At 43.9% G+C, this 17,034-nt stretch overlaps 1 long non-coding RNA gene across 1 annotated transcript; it reads right to left on the reverse strand.

The window, feature by feature from the left end:
- Positions 1 to 1,784: 1,784 nt before the first annotated feature.
- On the reverse strand, positions 1,785 to 5,025 carry LOC127045029 (uncharacterized). The gene is made up of 3 exons (XR_007772597.1): positions 4,732 to 5,025; positions 3,484 to 3,551; positions 1,785 to 2,650 (listed from the first exon to the last, which is right to left on the reverse strand). It is a non-coding gene; the product is annotated as an uncharacterized LOC127045029 (long non-coding RNA).
- Between the last annotated feature and the right edge of the window lie 12,009 nt (positions 5,026 to 17,034).

Genomic DNA, 17,034 nt, shown 5'->3' on the forward strand with positions numbered 1-17,034 from the left:
GAATAAATGTGACATATAAATATAATGGATTTGTAACTGTAAATGTTAGAGGATGGGTAGCCTTGTGGTTCGTGCACTGGACTGGGACTTAGGAGATCTGAGAGCTCTGCCACAGACTCCCTGTGTGACCTAAGACAAGTTACTTCATCTTATGATCCAGTTCCTCATCTACGAAATGGTGATAATAACACTCCTCTTCTCCCACCTTTCATCTGTCTTATCTATTTAGATTGCAAACTCTCAGGACAGGGACCATATCTCAGGATATGTTGTGTTTAGCCTAATCTCTGTTTGACCCCCCCAGGTGCTACTGTAATATAAATAATAATTGAAAATATGCCAACAGATAAAGACTATACGCTCCTTAACGGCAGAGACTATATTTCCTGCTGTGCCTGGAAAGCACTTAGCACATCTGGAGAACCACCATAAAAATAATTTGTCTGTGTCTCTTAGCCGCTAGTGCTTCAGGCTGTCTGCAGACTGAGGCAGATATGGCTGCACTGGTTACACTCAGGCCAGGTTTTAAAAGTTTGCTCCACAACTGTAAGGGCAGGAGACCCTATTTTATTAAATGAAAGTTTAGATTCCAGAGCAGCTACTGCAGCTGCTCACCAAGCTGCAACAAACAGGCCCAATTCGAACCCTGGCCAAGATTTGCTGATAAAGTAAAAGCTTCACTTTGGTTTTCCAACAAATGGGCCCAAAGGAGGTTTTTATCTTTGACTGGTTTGATGGTGACTCTGTTTTTTCCCCACGCAGCCTTAGCTGTTGTTAACACGCACTCTCACTAGTCCTCTAGTCTCTGTACAGGAAGTAAGTGTCCAGGGAATGAGCCCCTGTAAGCTTTTCCCCAGAGAGTTAATGGTTCCGGTAACTGCCTTCCTGTTAGGTTCAGTTAGGAGTCAGCAGCAAAGCAGACATGAGTGGAGGGCTGCTCGATTTGTGGCCTCCGGGGTTGTTGGTGACCCTCAAATTGCTTCCTTTATGTGGCATCTGCCACCCATGCATACTTCTGCCCCCAATCCCATCCCCATTGCCAGCCACACATTGAACCTATCAGTTCCACCCCCACTGCAGCGAGCTGCCAGTTTCACACAAATCTATGCACCTCTGCCTCATCTCTGTTCAGTCTGCAAAAGACAAATAACTGTCACCCCTTTGCCATATACACTACAGAGATGGGCCTGAACCAGGAATCCAGGCCAGCACTTCCTCTTCCTTCCTGATGTGTCCTATAGAATTTAATAGGGATGGAACCAATGTGTTTCTACAGTAATTACTCTGAAAAACCGATAGAATTTAAATACAGGATGCGATTCTTTGAATGGGTTGTTTTAACCATTCTGTAGAACTTTACAGTGGGGATATTCTATAGAATGGCTGAGAAAACCCACAGAAAGGAGCTCATTCTCAATTCAATTCCACAGGACTTTTCTGCAGAGAGATAAACTTTCCCAAAGTTCAGACTGTTCCTGAACTTCACATTTCAGACCCATCCTATAACAGGCCCAGGCTGGAATTATGAATCCTAGAAATACCTATTTTCAGCCCATTTGCATGTGGATCTGGGTCCCGATTTTGTGGACTGTGCCTCTGCTCTAAAATATACAGAAGCCTTGTCTCTGAGCAGTTTGTTGAAGGCAACTGGATTTGTTGTGTGGAAAAAAAAATAAGAAGGGGAGAACAACAAACAAAAGGGACCAGAGATATCACCTTAGTAAAATAGTCTTGGCAGAAGAGATCACTTAATGCTGGTTTATACTGGCAAAAAAGAACAGGAGTACTTGTGGCACCTTAGAGACTAACAAATTTATTTGAGCATAAGCTTTCTTGGGCTAAAACCCACTTCATTGGATGCCTGCAGTGGAAAATACAGTGGGAAGATATATATATACACAGAGAACATGAAACAATGTGTGTTACCCTACACACTACTGTATAACGAGAGTGATCAGTTAAGATGAGCTATTACCAGCAGGAGAGAAAGAAACTTTTTGTAATGGTTTCCACCAGTGCAGCAGTATTTGCAACAAGGTTCACATCACACTGCAGTGATACAAACTGATGCAGCTACACTACTTGCTAAAATTCCTGTACAGACACGAGTAAGTGCAATATTGTAGGAGAGGAAATAAGGTTTATGTTAGTTATAGCGGCACAGCTAGCCAATGTATCTATAACCATCTATATCTAGCACAGCTGTTTGACATCATTACCAGATGACTGAATGAAAGCATGGTCCTTATGCTTTCAAGAGGATCACATGCTGATCATGCCTTTTAAGACTGTGAGATGCAGCCCATCTATAGGTTTGCTCACATCTGTTGAACCAATGAGCCATCACAGCAGAAAGCAACCACTGCTGCGCTAAAGGTTTCATGTCTCTCGTGTCCTAGAAAAGCAAGGACAAGTGTACTAGCTCCAGTCTCCCATGAAGTTCTTCCAGTGTCCTGCCAGTATTTCTGATCCCAAAGTACCCACTTTCTTACTCAGCTGCTAACATCTCTGCTCGCCATATTCGCCTTGGATGAACTCCACCCGTTAGCACGTGATTCTTTATCTGTGCCAACAGGAGGCTCTGAGGGCTGGTTCCAGGCCCACCCTTCTGCTGAAGATAAGAAAACAACTGGCCTCCTTCATAACAGTCCTAACAGAAAGACAAGAAATGAAGAGGCTATGGAGATGAGCTCATCTATCAGCCCTTGAGGTGACTATTAACAATGGAACTCTTTCTATTGACTTCATTGGGCTTTGGATCCAGCCCAGCTGGAAGGCCTGAGGTGCACCGGAAGAGACAGTACAGGGGTGGAGGAAAGTTGGTACTGACACTGCCTGTGCTGCACCCATGCTGGGCAGAAACAGAAGACATCAGGATACCCCAGTGGTCACTGCAGCACGTTCCATCAGCTCTAAACCAAAAGAGTCTGCAGTCTGGTTTTCCATGGGCAGTAATTCTTTCTGTCCTAGAAATCCCCATACCTGTGGGTTAATTGCAGCCTGAGATGTTGCAATTCCATGCAAAGGTCCAATAGCTTTAGAGAAAATGGCTTCCACTGAAAAAGAAACTTCCATAAACCCCTCAATGCCACCTAGCCGGGGGTTACAAGAATATCCTGATCCTGGTATGTCCAATCTGGTTCACCAAAGAATATCATGTGCAGTCTTAAATGAAAACGAGGGCTACGCTTATATCATGGTGCAATGTATATACAGATAGTAGTGAGGAGTTATGTATGCATACTGCTAATATATTCCTAAAGTCTGTATCAAGGCAGAACTGACAATCACGTTTTCTGCTAGACAAAAGGTATTAATCCATCTCTCTTTGTCCGCATATAAATTAAGGTGAGTGCCGCACCCATGAAGACACACCCACTCAAGTAGGGCTTTATAGTGTGGCTACTCATGCCCCAGCTAGGCCAATCTGAGCACTCAGACCCCGTGCTGATTACCCAAGTTAACTGTGCAGTGAAGACATACCTCCTAAGATAAAGTGGTTCTACCAACTGCCTCTGGTCGCGGCCTTGGGAATAGCACACTTGTCATTTCTGAAAGATATTACATTAGAAAATAATTACTTAACACAAGTTACTTAACCAACTAACAGGCTTCCTTGGCCTCTAGCATAAAATGAAAGGAGTTTCTGTGGCTGCCAATTGGTGGATGTCTGCGTAAGACAGTGAGGTAGATAGAGGCTTTATCTGTGCTGCTGAGAAAAGGTGTGTTTTTACCATGGGGTAGCTAGCAGCATTAGCTAGTGGAGATAAGGGACTTTAGTTTTACTGCAAGGTAAACTAGGTGAGGTCACCCCAGGCAGGAGATACAGTACCGGCCTCCTCTAGTTTCCCTCGTGGTGAATCTAATGTGACTTCTCACCAGTATGTTGTTACTGCACGATACCTAATGTGTGTTAGTTACATTATAATAAAAACACCCCTTTTCTTAGCAGAAAAGACACAGCCATAGTGTGTAGGAGAGAGATACTGAGAGCATGTGAGTTAGTATAAGAGAGAGAGAGAGACTGTATGTGTATATATGGGAGAGTAACAGCGAAAGTTAAAAAGAGAGGAAGCATGTAAGAAAACCTGTGGCCTTCAGTACTTTAACCTCACTTCATTGAATCCCTCCATTATCTTTGCAACTCTATCTTGACTTAGAACAATTCCAGTTTAAAAATGTGCCCACCTCAGAGCCACATTCGGTTGTCATAAGGGGCCCAGGCACACCATCCCATTCCTGCACTGTTACATACCAGGCTTGATCCTTTTAAACTGAGCTTCTCAGATGTTTAATACGGCCAAGATTTTCCAAAGGTACGAATGGTTTTGGGTGCCCAACTCGAGGCATGTTGAAGGGGCCTTATTTTCCAAAGCATTTGGATGCTCAGCACTGTCTGAAACTGGGCACCTCAAAATGTGAGTATCCAAAATGTCCAGTCACTTTTGAAAATCTTGCACTGTGATGATAAGTGCAATATAAGTAGGTGATGATAGATTAGATAGGAAACACCTGATACATCTAAGAAAATGCCAATAGCACTGAGCTATCACAATTTCATTTCACTTCATATTGACACTGTTCTGTCATCACTATTGAATGCTGTTCTCAGAACCCAACTATTGCCCTGATTCTGCGATGTGATCTGATGACTACAACGGAGTTCTGTGCAGGCAGAAGGGACACTTGCAGAATAAGGACCTATGGAGTACCCGTTGACAGGTCACTTACGTCAGCTGTTTGTGACAGCAGCTCCAAAATCTGATTTCCTGTGGCCCGTTTCAGTTCCAGGCAGTAGAATGAGCTTACCAATGGGCGCAGTAATGACCTGCAATAGAAGAAGAAATGAAGGGAATTAGGTTAGTGCCAAATATACGTATACACTGCAGTAAAACAAGGCTGGGCAGTGTGAGAAAGGATATAAAGCTTTCAGAAGAAGCACTTGTTAGGGCTGGCTGACAAGACAAGCTAGTTCTGTGGTGAGCATCAAGTCTATTCATGTGAATAGTAGTTGCTTTAATAAAGATTGGCATTATTGCTAAATATAGACCTCATGTCCCCGCTACCTTTTGCCGTCATTCACTCATGTTCAAACTGGGTATAAAACACTAGCACTGGAATAATCGATTACACAAGGTGCAGAGCAATAAAGAGGCAAATCGAGTGAGTGTAAAATGTTACCACTATGATATGCAAGTGGAAAATCTGACCCTCTCGCTTTTTCAACAGAAATTACTTTAGTGATGGAATAGAGAGCCAGATCCTGGTGTGAATTGGCGTCATCTCTATTGACTTCAGTGGAGTTATGCTGATTTACAACAGGTAACTATCTGGACCTGGGTTTTATTTCTGGCTCTGCCACTGACCTTGAACATGTCACTGTCAAGCTCAGTGCCTCAAACTGTGCCTCAGTTTTTCCATCTGTACAATGGAGATAATGATACATATCCACCTTTGTAAAGTACTTTTAGATCAATGGATGAAAACTGCTATAGAAAGGATGAGTAGCTGTAGTGTTGGTCCTCCAAGAAAAACTTAATCCTCGGAGAAGTTACAATATCACCCACTATATAACTTGCTCCTTTTCTGTGCGAAATTTGATTTGGAAGCACTTCCACTCTGAACCTCTGGGGATTTATATAACATTCTCCAAAGCATGATGTCAGGACAGGTCTAAAATAATCCTGTATGCACATTAGTTCACATGCCCACAGTTCATTCCACACCAGGCCATTGTGATATAAGCATGTTGTTCATTCATGAAGATAAATTCCTTCCTGACATACAGAGACAAGATGGGTGAGGTAATATCTTTTCTTGGACGAACTTCTGTTGGTAAGAGAAACAAGCTTTTGAGCTTACAGGGAGCTCTTCCTCAGGTCTGGGAAACTAACTCAGAGTGTCACTGCTAAATACAAGGTTTAGCATAAGGATTAATACATATTTCAAGGGACCATTCAAGGTACACAGCCTCAATACAATATATTTCTTGTGAGCTGTACACAGAGTGGAAGTTTGTTATAAGGCTCAGTTTGGGCACCATCAGAGCTAACTATACACCAAAATGATTTCTGTGGACTAGTATATGCAGGTCCATGACCTTCCCAAATCACATAATGAGCACAGAAACGTAGTGTCCATATTACAATGACTGAGCAAGTTTTATTAGGCATTTTAATGCCCAGGCAAGTCAGTTAAATCATAATTGGTTTGAACTGGCAGTCTCACAAGCTCTGGCATTCTCTGCCTGCAGCTGAGTGCCATTCAAAATTCTTGCCTGACTTTAAAACTTTACAGGGAATCAAAGGAATAGTTTCCCGTCTGATCCTAGCTCCTAACAGCCCCCACTGATCATTCTAATTTAGGAACAAAGGTACAAGAGAGCTGGCTTTTAGAGCATAAAATTTGTCTCATGGAAATGAGTAACTACAGGTGAGGAGAAGCAAAAGCAAATTCAGCTGTAATTTGTACATCAAGGCAACATAATGTCTAGGCATTTTCATGGCATTCCATGCTGCAGACTATACAGCTGATCTCAGCACACCCCTGGGAGCCGTTCCCATCCTCACACTGCAGATGGGGAACCGAGGGGCAGAGTCTCAAACAGGGGACTTGGTGACAAACTCTGTGCATCTGATTCTGTGCTCACTCTACACCTTGGAAAAACTCCACTGAGCTTAGGCCCCAGTCCAGCAAAGCGCTTAAGTGGGTGCTGATCTGTAAGCCCATGATTAAGTCCATCTCTACTCCGCAAAACACCTGACAAAGCATACTGTATGCGTAAAGCTAAGTGCCTTGCTGGAGCTACCTGGTATGAAACCAGTGTAAGGGAGAGAAGAATCAGTCCCTGTATTCGCCCTTTGAGCCAAGTCCTCAGCAAGGTTCAAAATGAATCATGATAAAGTATAATAATTAATAACAAGTGTCTGTATATGAAGAGCCTGAAAACTCCTGGATGCTTACAGCTACATAACTAAACATGTATAATTTAAACAAAAGCAAAGGCCGCATAGTCTCATCAATGAACACCAGAGCTGTAGCCTGATCCAAAAGCCCTTTGAAGTTGGTAGAAAGACTCCTTTTGACCTAAACAGGCTTTGGATTGAGCTTCTCATCCAGGAATTAAAACACACACATCTTTCCCTCAAACCTCCAATACAGTAAAAGACACAAATCCTGAAACAACAGTGAATTGAAAAGGAAATAATCACAGTAATTAAATGAAGCTGTACTTTGTACGGCGAGAGAGTCAGTATGGATGGAAAGGCTAAGGAATGAATGAGTCAGTACATGATAAGATCAATGCAGAAAGTTTGGTATTAGACCCAGTTAATAGAGAGCTCTGGGGTGGGTTTGTGGTTTGCTTTCATGCTTTTTGGTTCACACATTGTCTTATTTTTCATAAAGAGCTGACAACAAATGAGCTTGCTTATAATCAACAAAATGGAATCGAAATAAAATTAAATTGTTTAATGAGTAAAAGTAGGGAGGGGGAACAAATCTGTAACTGAAAGAAAATAATTGTCAAATAAATAGATAAAAAGCCTTAATGTATGCCTGTAAAGGTTACTGGTCTCATTTTAAACAGCACAGCAGATGAGGACCAATGAGAGACCATTATAATGAATAATTATCTGTATTATGCTAACAGTTAGCCCTTTCAAATTCTTGGACAGCTCAGTAAAATGAAAATGGATTTTTACCAAATTTTCCTCCCACAAAAATACACATTTTCAGGTGAAGAAAAGGCATGCAAATTTTTAGGATTAATTATTATATACTAATTGGTATTGTTATCGTTATTCCTAATAATAACATCTCTCTACTGATTTTAAAACAAAGATGCAAACCTAAACATTAAATAGCAACTACATAGACAAGAAAATCCTCCCATCATCCTACACTTCCTTAACAATCTCATCTTCCTCTCATTATCACATCTGTGACCATGAGAAATTCAGCACTGTAGCTATCTCAAGGAAAAACCAATAGTTCTTCTCATAGCTCTGGAAAGGATATATTTCCCAGCAGTGATTAATACAGCCACTTTAAAGCTACACTGCCACTTAGCGGTTACAAAAAGCATTACTTTCTTTCTCTGCATTGTGCTGGGATTGGCTCTGTTTGCATACAGAGATTGTACAGGGATGGAGCAGAGTTGTGTCACTCTTTCCAAGAAATATTCAATGTAAGAAATGCCCCCACATAATTCTGACAAAATGCTGATGACCCGATGGCTTTTTGAAGGGAATATCTCCCCATCTGTCTAAATGTTTACCCCTGGGTAAACTAAAACTGTCTAAATGCAATTGACAACATTCCATTTCATAGTGCAGATACTTGGGACAGATGTTCACATTTGAATGGAAAAGAGAAGCTTAGCCTGTAGGTTGTAGTCCTGGCTGAAACTGACTCTATGTGAGCCATGGCAAGTCACTCCAGCTCTGAGCCTCAGTTTCCCCCTTGTAAATGGGGATAACAACACCTGCCTACATCACAAATAGGTCATGTAGGCCAAAATTCTCAACCTTGCAGGCCTAAATTTGAGCACCTACATCCATATTAAGGCAATGGGCAGGGACTCAGGCCACCTGGGTTCTATTCCTGGTTCTGCTATTGATCTTCTGTGTGACTTTGGATAAGCCACTTCACTCCTTTGTGTCCTTTCTCAATCTTTATCTGTTTTGCCTATTTAGATACAGGAGTGAAAATAACTTAAAGGACCTGAGCGGGGGCATGGCCTCAACTGGAAGAGGCGGGGCCTTTCAAACTGCAGAGGTGGCTGGGAGCCCCAGGACTCAGGGGCGAATTAAAGGGCCGGGGCTCCGGCCGCCGCGGAGCACTGGGCCCTTTAAATCCCTGCCCGAGCCCGGCTGCTGGAGCTCCGGCAGCGCTTTAAAGGGCCCAGGGCTCCCCGCCACAGAAGCTGGTTCAGTCTGGCACAGAGTACTGGCTCTTGCCGGTACGCCATACCGGACTGTACCCGCTTACTTTCACCTCTGTTTAGATCACAAATTCTTTGGAGCAGGCACTGTCTTTTACTATGTGTCTGTGCAGCAGCTAGCACAATGACTCCCCGAGGTTGGTTCGGACCTCTAGGCACTGCAAATAATAATAATAATAATGATAAATAATAATCCAAGTGGTCTCATTTTACAGACAAGCTGGGCATCTGCAGCTCTCATTCAAGTCACCGAGGGCCAAATTTTGTTTCCACTTACACTGATGTAAATTCACAATGACATCAGGAAGTTACGCCCAATTTACATGAGAGAAAGAGCAGGGTTTGGCCTTTACTGTGTAATAGGAGATGGGCCAAAACTGAAACATTTTGTTCACAATCCCCTGAACTGTGGTCTGGTTAAAAAAAAAAAAAAAGAATCCTAGATCCAAAATAGGTCATGTTTTGATTTTGTGAAACTGAAAGCTGATGGCTGACGTTTTGCAGAACTAATGGCTTATTACTGAAATGGAAGTGATACCGAAATATCACCAGAAACTGTTACCAAAATATCGGGTCTGCCTAGCTGAGAGCCAATTAACAGCCTGACAGGGATAAGGAAAAATGCTTTATTCTGCAGAAAAAGGAGAGCCTGTACCTTGTACCTTACACAAATTTCACAAACCTTTTATACACATTCAGACAAAGACCCTTGCATGTTAATACTTGATTGGTAAGTGTAAAATCTCATGCTTCCGTTATCTGGGTAGTACTAACTGGTTTGGAGCACGATCTTCCTGCTTTGAGGCAGAGGAAAAGAGATAGTGCAAAAATTCAAGCTACTGTGTCCATGAGCAGTACTCACCCCCCCTAACTACTGGCCACTTGTAATCTATAAAGGGGGGTCAGCCAGCTTTCACAGAAGGAAACGAGGACCCTTCACCCAAACTCCTCTCCTACTCAGGCAGTGGTGATAAATTGGAGCCTAGGCCCCCTTTTGGTTTAGATCCCGGGATTTGCAAAATTAAAACCTGATTGATGAGGTTATGCACAACGAAAACCCAGACTCCTGGGCCCATCCTTGAATTTAGTCTGTTTGTTTCTAACTGCACAGTAAGGGTTGAGGGCAGAATTATACTACTGTTATAGTTTAAAGCGGCAAGTGAACTTGGACATTTCCTCTCTACCTTTGTTCCAGCAACTATCGTCAGAAAGTTGCTAGTGTCTGTTTTGTAGCTCCTGTGTTAGCAGGTTAATTCATCATGGCATAATACTAGGGTCTGGAATGAAACACAAGTTCTTGGAAGACAGACAAGGCCCCAGGGACAGCTGGGAATAGGATCACCTATACTACCAGAGACCACTAACTGTAACATTTTAGCTAGGTAAACATTGCTGCTGAATCATGTGTCTTTCCTACCAGCATGGATCAGAGAAGAGAAAACCTTACGAGGCTGTTACCTATTTAGCCCCAGACCTTATTTTCCTATGTGCACAGCAAGGGTTAGGAATAGAATTCACCTTTCTTAATGTAAATCAAGGTTTGGTTAGGGAGGTTGTGCTATCTCATGAGATGGGGCTAGGGAACTTGTCACTGAGGCGAGGGTCAGGAGAGGACAGGAAGATAGCCCCTTCCCCAAGTTTATCTGCCACAGTTTGGAATTAGACCAGGCCAGAAGACAATGGAGAACATGGCAAAGTTTGTGTCACCCTCTCTTCTAGTGGCTGTTCCACTGGGGATAATAGTTTACTACTGCTACCACCGAATGGTACTCCTTTAGCTCAGATGGTAGTGTTCAGTGCTGTAGTGCTAAAGCTCCTCAGTGCAAACCCTGCTGCTGAACAATATGGAGGGTTACTGTGTGGCCCACGTGCAAACCCAGTCCACATTGTGGTTTGACTCTTTCACATAAGCAAGGCTGGTGGTAGAGGAGAAAATTGCAAAGTAGCCAACAAAGAGGGGCAGGGCAGGCCAGGCTAAGAAAAAGAAACACAGAATGATGCTGAGGTTGTGATACAGCCATATATGGCAGTTTCTTCCTTAATGTGTCCTAAACTCAGGGCCTCATGTAACCACCATTTCTGAATACATACAAGTTCTTATGAATACTGTAGGTGCTGAATCTGCATTGAAAAGACATTTTCCAGGTGACTGATTGGGAGGAATTTCAGAAACTAATTTTAACAAAGCAGTTCTTACCTGCTAAATCCTTTCTATGAGGTATCACCTTACAAAACCATATATCAACTCACCGTTGCTTGGCACCCAGTGCTGCAGACATACTTGCAATACATTAATGAGCAACAATGCCTACATGCATGAAGGATGTAGAGCCGAGCAGCCACACAGCAGCATGTGGCTCTGTCCCACTTCAAGCGGCAGATTTGAGGGAGACGGGCTTCAACCTTTGGAAAATTCTTTGCAACCACATGGCTTCATACAGGTTATCCCTTCTCTCATACAGAACCTTGGTTAAAAAGCTGCTGTTGCTCCATAGCAAATGGCCTAGCTACACCATGATTTTAAAGGTGGCTATTTAGAAAACAGAGACGGTGTTCAATCTCCAGGTCATTGGTTCAATTCCAGACTATGTCAAGAGTATCCTAAAATTGTTAGCATCTGATGGTTGTTCAGTGGTCTGTCTGAATTGATGGGTCTCATTCTAGTACCCACTGGGTAGGTCTCTCACTATGTATTAGTATATTTACATAGTCCTTCTTGTGGGCAGTCATACCAAGGATAGCAGGCCATGAAGGCAGTCCTATCTTTTCATCAATAAAAGATACATAGTAAGCGCATTGCTGCCCTGTTTTGAATCAGATACATTATGATCTTTAACCCCTGCTATAAACTGTATCTAAGTGGAATTTTTATTATTGTTATTTATTGGTATTACAATAGCACTTAGAGATCTCAGCCCAGAGCAAGCCATATGTGTACTATGTTCTACACATACACACAATCCCTGCCCTGAACAACATAAATCTAAATAGAGGTCTCTCTCTTCTTACGTGCATTTAACATGCGTGAATTCAGCTTTGCGTGGTCGGCAAAAACAAAACAAACAAAAAAAATAACAATGTAATACTGTACTTGTAGCGCGGGCGATTCCACCTGCAATTACACTCAATGGAATTTTGACTATACGCAATTTTCGCTTTACGCGCTGACTGTGGAACGTAACCCCAGCGTAAGATGCGACAGACCTGTAGACAAGATAGAGAAAGGGCTGGAGGGGAAACAGAGGCACAGATGGTGAAATCACTACCCCAAGGTTACAAAATGAATTTTATGGCCAAGCTGAAAATAAAACTAGGTTCTCCCAGTCCAGTGCCCTATCCACTAGATAACACTGTCTCTCTAGTTTTATATATCAATTTCTCACACCCATCTTCATCAGCCAGCATTGCCTCTCAGTCTACAGATGACCCTGTTGGGGAAGACTGTGCACACTGGTAAGGCAGCATGGATTTGTGAATAGGAAAAAACTGGGAAAGAAACAATAAGATGTGTACTACAGGGATACTGTGCCTTTAAGAAATAAATAATGACCTCCAGTGCTGAGCAAGGGGAAGTGAGAAAGCTTCATATTAATTGACCAAGTGTGGAGATTTGCCAAAGTGTCTCGGAGAGGGTAAAAGTGCCAGGATGTCATGTTTAGAGACACCACAATAAAAACAGAGGGAGGTCACTGTGTCAATGTCTTGCTCAGCAAAGATGGAAAAGCAGCTGAGTACACAGCCCTGCCCCAGGCAGTCATGCCAATGGGTAAGAATAGAAATAGTGTTTGACTAAAAACATGATATTCACACATGTCAAGGAAACTTTCACTGCCCCGAAACTGTCAGCACTGGCATGTTTTATGTTGATTGTAAATTTAAAACATATTTAGCAGGTTAATAATGCCTTTCTATAGTGCCTTCCACCTGAGGATCTCAAAGAACATTAATTAAACTCACAAATTCCTTCAGATGTAAGCAAGAGATAGTTAGGGATCCGCCACTGACATGTAGCCACCTCTGAAATAGAACATGATGGCTGTTTGATACAGCACAGTAACACTCTACACAACGTGTTAGTGCAAGAGGTGAAGAAGCCTTTATCAATCTGAAATTGTATAGTGAATTTAGGTTGGCATTTGGCTCGGATTAAATTGCTCTTCAGAGCAAAGACTGTCTTTTGTGTTATGTTTGTACAGTGCCTAGCATAGTGGTGTCCTAAACTATGATTTGGGTAGGCATTCCAGCAATATAATAAATAAAATAATAATTAGTAGCAGGGTTAATATTTAAACACATCCAGAAAGTGCATTGGGATCTTTAATGACCACAACCTAGCTGGATTTTGATTTTGTATTTAAATGGGTTTATACTAGTGCCCAGGGGGATGAAATTGGGCTGATGCCCCAGCCCATTATACAACCATCTGGATAGGTTTAGTCTAGATGCCAGTGCATTATCTACACTGGAACTTCTACTGCTGATACCACTACTGGAGCTGCATCAGTGGAAGCTATAAAAAGAAATCTAGTGTAGATCCATCTTTTGTGAAAGATTCAAAACCCCATATCCTCCAATGAGGGCTGAAAAAGCTTCTACCGCAGTTCTCTGATCTTCCAATGCAGGGGTAGGCAACCTATGGCACGCATGCTGAAGGTGGCACGCAAGTTGATTTTCAGTGGCACTCACATTGCCTAGGTCCTGGCCTCCAATCAGGGGGGCTCTGCATTTTAATTTAATTTTAAATTAAGCTTCTTAAACATTTTAAAAAACTTGTTTACTTTACATACAACAATAGTTTAGTTATATATTATAGACTTATAGAAAGAGACCTTCTAAAAACATTAAAATGTATTGCTGGCACACGAGAACTTAAATCAGAGTGAATAAATGAAGACTCGGTGCACCACTTCTGAAAGGTTGCCGACCTCTGTTCCAATGAGTCCTTCAGCAGAAACAGGGAAGATGAGACTTGATATTCCTGATATATAAAGTAAAAAAAGAAACCAACTGAACCCATAAATCAACTTGTTTAAATAAAGTTCCAGCTAAAATGGTTTCTAGCCCTTTGTGGCCAGTTTTGGAGACACGACCAAATAATGGTCCCAATCCCATCAACATTTATACAAGTGAATTTAATTAGCAGAGACCTGAAATATTGTTGCATGATATATAACCACTGAGTGGGATTACTCACATACATGGAGGTGCCTGTCAGATTGGGACCTATATGAGAACAGTGTTTAAAATAATTTTGTAAACTAGACAGAGCTTTTGTTGACATGTATAATCCCTACCAGAATTTACATTGTATATTGTACATTTCAACATTACTCAGAGGCATGTTTCACACAAAAATTGACCTCAAGTCACTTGTTATCAAAATAAGACAAACAGCATCTCCACTTAGGCACATTTTAAATGTTATGCAAAAATATTTTAGCTCTCTTCTAATTAGCAGGCTCTCCATCCTGGCTGGAAGAGCCCTTGGCATTACCAGTAAATAGATGTGAAGAAAACAGACACACTTTATCAGATCCATTCCAGTCAGGGGTGTGAACATGGGAGGCATGTTTGTAGAAATTTTGGTGGTGCCCAGAACCCGCCCCCCGAACTCCGCTCCCTCAAACTTCGCCTCCACCTGCCTAAGGCTCTGGGCGCGGTTTCAGGTGGGAGGTCTGGGGTGCAGGTCCTGGGCTGGGGATTAGGGTGCAGGAGGGGTGCAGGCTTTGGGAAGGAGTTTGGGTGCTGGATGCAGGCTCTGGGCTGGGGCAAGGGGTGGGTGTGCATGAGGGGGTGAGGGCTGCAGGCTTTGGGACGGAGTTTGGGTGCAGGCTCTGGGCTGGTGGTGGGGGTGTAGGAACGGGTGAGGGGTGCAGGCTCTGGGAGGGAGTTTCGGTGCTGGGTGTAGGCTCTGGGCTGGGGCAGAGGTGGGCATGCAGGAGGGGGGGGGAAGGGTGCAGGCTTTGCGATGGAGTTTGGGTGCAGGCTCGGCTGGAGGTGGGGGTGTAGGAAGGGGGAGGTGGTGCACGCTGGGGCAGAGGATCAGGCTGCAGGGGAATGAGGGTTGGGGCTGAGGATGAGGGGTTCATGATGTGGGGGGTCTCAGAGCTGGGGCAGAGGCTCAGGGTGCAGGGGAATGAGGATTGGGGCTGAGGATGAGGGGTTCGTGCTGCGGGGGGGGCTCAGGGCTGGGGCAGAGGATTAGGGTGCAGGGGGATGAGTGCTCTGGCTGGGGCAGAGGATTAGGGTGCAGGGGGATGAGTGCTCTGGCTGGGGCAGAGGATTAGGGTGCAGGGGGATGAGGGCTCTGGCTGGGGCTGAGGATTCGGGTGCAGGGGGATGAGGGCTCTGGCTGGGGATTGAGGATTAGGGTGCAGGGGAATGAGGGCTCTGTCTGGGGATGAGGATTAGGGTGCAGGGGAATGAGGGCTCTGGCTGGAGATGAGGATTCGGGTGCAGGGGGATGAGGGCTCTGGCTGGGGATGAGGATTAGGGTGCGGGGGGATGAGGGCTCTGTCTGGAGATGAGGATTAGGGTGCAGAGGGATGAGGGCTCTGGCTGGGGATGAGGATTAGGGTGCAGGGGGATGAGGGCTCTGTCTGGAGATGAGGATTACGGTGCAGAGGGATGAGGGCTCTGGCTGGGGATGAGGGGTTTGGGGCGTTGGAGAGGCTCAGGACTAGGCCAGAAAATCAGGGTAAGGGCAACCTGCCTTGCCATTAGCGGATGGCAGGTGCTAGGACCCTGGGGCAGCAGACAGCAGTTCTGCCGGGAGCCGTTCTCTGGCAGCAGGAGCAGACAGGGACGCGGCGGAGGGCGGACGCAGGGGGAGGGATGGAAGGTGGAGGCCGGGACCCGCTCCAGGCAGGGATGTGGCAGGGAGGGGTGGTGGGGGGAGACTCACAGGGGCCGGGGCCTGATCCAGGCAGGGTCAGGGGAGAGACGCAGCTCCAAATATTGCTGGAGCAGGGCCCCCAGCCCTGAATATTGCTGGAGCCCGAGCACCGCAAACATATATAACCTGCCGCCTGTAGGTGTGAACTTTATGCTATTAGCAACTCAGATATCTGTGATGGGTCCAGTGTTAATGGAAAGACTCACTAAAAGGCCTGTTGATCCAGGTAGAGTGGCTGAATCATAGAAGTGTAGGACTGGAAGGGACCTTGAGAGGTCATCTAGTCTAGTCCCCTGCACTTAAGGCCAGAATATGTAATTAGTAGACCATTCCTGATCCTGACAATAAGATTCAGGAGACACTACAGTGGCAATCTTTGTCTTTCAGTGTTCTGTTTCTTGGTTCCATTTTAATGATCTGTTAGTTAGACTCTAGAATACAACAGAGCTGCATCCACTGACATTTCCATGTATGTCTCTTGCATGTGAAATTGTTTAATGTTTTTATCCAAAGGTGGATTTGCAGATAAAGACTAATACCAAGTGTTCATAAAGACTAAGGGTATGTCTACACTTGCAGCTGTACAGCGCTGTGAGTAAAGTGCATTTGTGAGGACAATGCCTTTGTTAAGATCGCATTTAGATTTGTGACTGAAAGGTGCTCCAGTCTGTCAGTCAACATGCAAAACTAAAACAATCAATAGCCAAAGCATTCAAAAGTGTGAGCTGAAACCTGCAAATACATCGCCACAAAAACAACTCTGATGTGGAAGTGTTTGTAGGCTCAGGCCCAAAGCGTGCAGGATGAAATCCTGGCCCTACTAATGTCAATAGCAAAACCCTCACTGACTTCAATGGGGCCAGGATTTTACCTGCAGTGTTCTTCAAAGTGCACAGTCCTCAGCGTGATGGCTGGAGGATCAGGGCTATAAGTGTGCAATGTTTTTATAAGTGTAGTGCCACCCGCCTGCAACATTTGAGGAGTCTTGTGTGATATTTGATGTTTTTTCTTAAAGTCCCAATTCCTGAAGTGGAGTGATTATGTGAAAATCTCAGTTTTCATTTAAAAACACCATAACATTTCTAGCCCCTATGGTTGTACAGAAAAGCTTGAAAATATGATCCAAGTACCAGAATCCAGAAGGTAAATAAAAAGAAGCCCATTTTTTAAAAATCTCACGATTTTAAAACCAATC

This window comes from Gopherus flavomarginatus, chromosome 2, assembly GCF_025201925.1.
Source record: "Gopherus flavomarginatus isolate rGopFla2 chromosome 2, rGopFla2.mat.asm, whole genome shotgun sequence".
NCBI lineage: Eukaryota > Metazoa > Chordata > Testudines > Testudinidae > Gopherus > Gopherus flavomarginatus.